This window comes from Nicotiana tabacum, chromosome 23, assembly GCF_000715075.1.
Source record: "Nicotiana tabacum cultivar K326 chromosome 23, ASM71507v2, whole genome shotgun sequence".
Lineage (NCBI taxonomy): Eukaryota > Viridiplantae > Streptophyta > Magnoliopsida > Solanales > Solanaceae > Nicotiana > Nicotiana tabacum.
In genome coordinates, this window is record NC_134102.1 from 60,343,990 (window position 1) to 60,349,989 (window position 6,000).

Below are 6,000 nucleotides of genomic sequence, written 5' to 3' on the forward strand. Positions count from 1 at the left end.
GGTTAATTTTGCGGTCCCTTCGCGGACCGTAGACCTGATCTGGGGCGCACTTTGCGACCGCATAGGTAAGATCAGAGGGTCTACTTTGTGATTTTATAACCCGACCCCATTTCTTACAAAATGACTTTGGGGTTATTTTGGCTAGTTTCAACACTTGTTTTAGATAGAGGAGGAGTGTCTTAGAGAGGGATAAAGAAGCTCCCACCATCCTACTAATCATCCCTTGCTCAAACCTTGGAATTCAACAAGGAAAGCTCTCAAGGTCTCCTTCTAAGAAGTATGGCTCTACTCTCCAGCTCTCAACTTTGGAATTGGGCTGAACATGGGTAATGGGAGACATGAATCTGGGGTTGGAAGTTAGTCATTGTACATGCATGTGCTAAAAATGGTGGTATGGAAATTGTTGAACTGATTTGGGTGAAATATGGACTTGGGAATTAATTGTGAAATAAAGGATTCCTGTCCTAGGACCTTGTAGTATAATTTGCACACCTAGTGTAAAATGCCCAAATGGGCTGAACCCATGAATCTATCTCAAATTATGGTTTAATTTTGTCATATCTCTAAATAGATTGAAGTTTCTAAACTTTTAAAACGTTATAGTAGTTTAAGGAAAGCGCAAGCGAGGTATGTTGGCTAAACTTCTCTTGTAGAGTCGAATTCTGTGATGTTGTCATAAGTTTTAAGTGTGATTGGCCCAAGTTCTTATTTTTCCATGCTCCGAGTCATTCCTAATAAATTCTATTATTCCAAATAAGCTTTGTGTCAAGAGATATATTCAAAATGTGCTCCAAATTCCCCTATCATATTATGTTCTCCTTCGGGAATGTATTCAAGTATGACCCATATATCAAAATGTTATGATTTAAAATCATTTTACATTTGCAAGTTTATTATGCCTAATTTTGGAAGGAAAAAACTCAACATGCTTAAGGCTCCTATTGCTCATATACATATCTAAAGTCTTGATTATAAATTATCTTATTGTTGATAATCCATGATGATGCTTGAAAGTGAATGGAGTGAGTATGAAATATAAAAAACAGCGACGTGCCAAGAACGAAATTATACTTGTGGCCAATAGTGCCAATGAAATGAAAAGAATGTCTGAAAGATTATAAAATGAGCTGTAACTCATTTATATAATAAATGCATTGGGAGTATCGTTAGTCACCGAGAAAGGGTTGGTTGAAACAACCTAACGTCGAAACTACACGTGCCGATGTAGGAGTGATTGAAGGGTAAATCCCCGTACTGACGTATTGAGATTATTCCCCTTAACTTGGATGAGATTGATGTGTTGAGATTATTTCCCTTAACTCGTATGAAATGATTGCTAGCGGAATGTGATGTCGACCCACACAATATTGTGGTGAGATGGCTTAGCCGATCTGGCCAAGATTGAACGCCATGTCGCGCACATGGTGGTGTTGTGATTGGATGTCTTGGGGTGAGACGGCTTAGCCGATCAGAATGACATCTGACTCCGTAATAAAATCACGGTGGTGTATCGGTACTAAGGATCTCCCAACTTAAAAATATTGATACTCACTTGAAAAATTAAACTTGATGCTTTAATATTTTTTGAGGCTCTCATTGATTCCATGTTTCTTTCTCCATGTACTATTACTCATTTAATTAAGAGGGTGTTTAGTCTTACATACTAGTAATATTCCATATGTACTAATATCCCTATTGATGGGTGTTGCATCTTTAATAGATGCAGGTGGTTCCACAGCTGGCGGCATCAATCAGTGATAGCGGTACACCCTCTTCTCAGCTGACTTGGTGAAGCCCACTTCATATCGGGGTCTTGTATCTTTTGTTACTAATGTATAGTGTTTTGAGGTATTACCAGGGCCTTGTTGCCGGCACCATCATATTACTCTTTTGTATCCATTAGAGGCTTTGTAGACATAGTGTGGGTTGTATTTTGATTTGGGTAAGTCAAACTTGAAATGTTGTAGTTGTAACAAATGTTTCCACTTCTAAAACTATGCATGTGTAATGTATTTTGGGAATTGTAAATGAAGTAACTAATGATAATGAAATTGGTGTTGTTTATGAAACCCTCTCATTGTCTAACGAATGGTATGCATCTTTACTTTATTCATAGGTAAGGTCGGGTAGAAGGCATCAAGTAGGCTTGCTTGACTGGGATATCTCGGTTGAGCGCTGGTCACGCTCCCCAAGGTCAGGTGTAACATATTAGCTGCTTTATGGAGACTTCAAGGTATACTTGTCGGGTGTCCGCAGGCCTCAGAGTCACCTTCCTTTACCTTTACATCCTGTTGTATTTTCATTTAGACAGAGTTGTAATAGACATTTTAGCTTACTTTGGTGAGCTTACGACTCAGTTCCACCGGTTTTGGGAGGTGTACTGTTGGGATTCTATTTCAGAAGGTTATATCACTTTATCAGACTTGCTTTAGTATTTTGTTAACTATCTCTATCAAGTTATGATTAAATATTTGGCTTACCTAGTCGTAGAGGCTAGGTGCCTTCACGATATCATACAGAGGGAAATTGGGGTCGTGACAAGGTTGTATAAGACCTCTTGGCTCATAGGTGTTATGAGTAATAAGTAGAGTCTTGTAGATCGGTACAGATACGTCTGTACTTATCTTCGAGAGGCTATAGAACTGTTAGGAAAACTACACTTCTTTGATTCCTTATTGTGCGAATTTGTTGACTTAAAAAAAAACTAAATCTTTGACTTTCTATTTTCTCACAGATGGTGAGGACACGCACTGTTGGATACAACGATCAGACACCTGCGCCCCTTATTAGATCCGCGGGAAGCCGGGGCCGGGGCCAGGGTAGAGACCGAGGAGGGGCACATGGTGCAGCCAGAGCAGCTGCCAGCGCTGCGACAGACTCCTGTGGTTCGTACATCTCCGGTTGGGGGAGGAGCTCAGACTCATGTGGTTCATACACCAGAGTAGTGGATCCATGTTGATCAGGTCATAAAGGTTATACCAGTACAACATGTGATTTCGGTTCTGCCCGCGGTTAGGGCAGTAACATATGAGGAGGAGAAGCTTAGGCTTGAGAAGTTGAAGAAGTATCACCCATATAATTTTAGTGGTATGTCTTCAGAGGATGCACATGGTTTTCTAGAGGAGTGCCACCGTATTCTCTGCACCATGGGTATTGTGGAGACAAGTGGGGTTGCTTCTACTACATTCCAGCTGTCAGCGTATCAGTGGAGGCGGGTTTACGAGGAGGGTAGCCCAGTCGATGTAGCTTCACTTACATGCACTCGGTTTTCAGTGTTATTCTTGAGGAAGATTCTTCCCCAGACCCTTCGGGATCCATGGCGAGGCGGAGTATGAGCAGCTGTGCCAGGGTACTATGATAGAGTCAGACTATGCTGTGTTATTCAGTGATTTGTCCAGACATGCACCTCCCTTGGTTTCTTTAGTCAGAGAGCGAGCCCGTCGATTTATCGAGGGACTCAACTACGGTATTCGATTCATCATGGATCGAGAGTTGCAGATAGACACTCCATATCAGTAGGTGGTAGATATTGCACGGAGTTTGGAGGGTATGCGGGTCCATGAGAGAGAGGAAAGGGAGGCCAAAAGGCCTCGAGGTATTGGAGGATTTAGTGGTGGCCACGCTGCAGCTACAACCCATCATGGCAGAGGTTATTTGAGCCATCCAGTTCACTCAGCACTTCCAGCTTCTGGTGGTGCTCCGGTTATTCTGAGGTCTCAGGTTGCACACTTTACTTATCCACTTTCTAGTGCACCTCCTACACTGGGTGCCTTTAGCGGTCAGTCCAGTCGACCAAGCTCAAGCCAGTCCCAACAGCCACGTCCACTGAGAGCTTGCTTTAAGTATGGTGATACCCATCATATGGTTAGAGACTTTCCCAGACTCAGAAAGAGTGCACCTCCACAAACTACTCAGGCTCCACAGATTTAGTCAGGTCCACAGTCTTCTCAGGCCATAATTGCTGCCCCAGTTTCCGCTCCACCCGCATAGCCAGCTAGAGGTGGAGGCCGGGCGGGTAGAGGTCACCATAGAGGGGGAGGCTAGGCCAGATTCTATGTTTTCTGGGTAGGACGAAAGCAGTTGCTTTAGACACAGTCATTACAAGTATGGTTCCAATTTTCCATGGAGATTCATCAGTCTTATTTGATTTGGGATCCACTTATTCATATGTGTCATCTTACTTTGCTCCGTATTTGGATATATCTCGTGATTCTTTGAGTTCTCCTATTTATGTGTCCATGCCTGTAGGAGATTTTATTTTTGTGGACCATGTGCATCGGTCGTGTTTAGTTATTATTGGCAGTTTTGAGACCAGAGTTGATCTATTGTTGTTTAGTATGGCAGACTTTGATGTTATCTTTGGCATGAATAGTTTGTCGCCCTATCATGCTATTCTGGATTGTCACGCCAAGATTGTGATGCTATCTATGCTAGGTTTGCCACGGCTAGAGTGGAGGGGTGCATTGGATTATGTTCCTACTAGGATTGTGTCATTTCTAAAGGGCGAATCGTTGAGAAGGGTGTGATGCTTATCTAGACTTTGTGAGAGATATCAGTGTTGATACTCCTACCGTTGAGTCAGTTCCGATAGCGAGAGACTTCCCAGATGTATTTCTAGCAGATCTTTTGGGCATTGCTGCCTGATAGGGATATCAATTTTTGGTATTGACTTGTTGCCGGGCACTCATACCATTTCTATTCCACCATATCATATGGCCCCAGCGAAGTTAAAGGAGCAGTTACACGAGTTGCTTAATAAGGGCTTCATTCGGCCTAGTGTGTCATTGTGGGGTGCTCCGGTCTTGTTTTTGAAGAAGAAGGATGGTTCTATACGCATGTTTATTGACCAAAAAAGGTGCTCCTTTCAAATGGTCCGAGGAGTGAGGCTAGCTTTCAAAAGATCCAAACTTCTTTGACTATAGCCCTAGTGTTGGTGTTACCTACGGGTTTAGGGTCTTATACTATGCATTATGATGCGTCATGTGTTGGCCTTGGCGGGGAGTTGATGCAAGACGGTAGGGTGACTACCTACGCATCTCGGCAGTGGAAAGTCCATGAGAAGAATTATCTGGTCCACAACTTAGAATTGGCATCTATTGTTCATGCATTGAAGATTTGGCGGCACTACTTGTACGGTGTACCTTGTGAGGTCTTTACCGACAACCGGGATCAACAACATTTGTTCAAATAGAAAGATCTTAACTTGAAGCAGCAAAGATGGTTAGAGTTGCTTAAAAACTATGATATCACTATTCTATATCATCCCGGGAAGGCCAATGTGGTGGCCGATGCCTTGGGTCGAAAGGCGGAGGGATTGAGCAGTTTAGCATATCTACCAACAACATAGAGGCCACTAGCCATGGATGTTCAGGACTTGGCCAACCAGTTTGTTAGATTGGATATTTCAGAGCCCTATCGAGTTCTTGCTTGCGTGGTTCTCGGTCTTCTTTATATGATCACATCAGAGAGCGTCAGTATGATGACCCCATTTACTTGTCCTTAAGGACACGGTACAACACGACGATGCAAAGGAGGCTTCTATTGGTGATGATGGTGTGTTGTGGATGCAGGGCCTGTTATGTGTGCCCAATGTAGATGGGTTGCGTGAGTTGATTCTTCAGGAGGCCCACATTTTGCGGTACTCCATTCACCCGTGTGTCGCTAAGATGTATCAGGCTTTGAGGCAGCACTATTGGTGGATAAGAATAAAGAAAGACATAGTGGAGTATGTAGCTTGGTGCCTAAATTGTTAGCAGGTGAAGTATGAGCATCAAAGGCCGGGCGATTTGTTTAAGAGACTTGAGATTCTTGAGTGGAAATGGGAGAGTGTCACCATGGACTTCGTTGTTGGGCTCCCACCGACTCGGAAGAAATTTGATGTGGTATGAGTGATTGTGGACAGGATAGTGACTCCTATTCTTCAGAGCAGCTGGCTCAGATCTATATCCGCGAGATTGTCCAACTTCATGGCGTGCCGGTATCTATCATCTCTGATCGGGG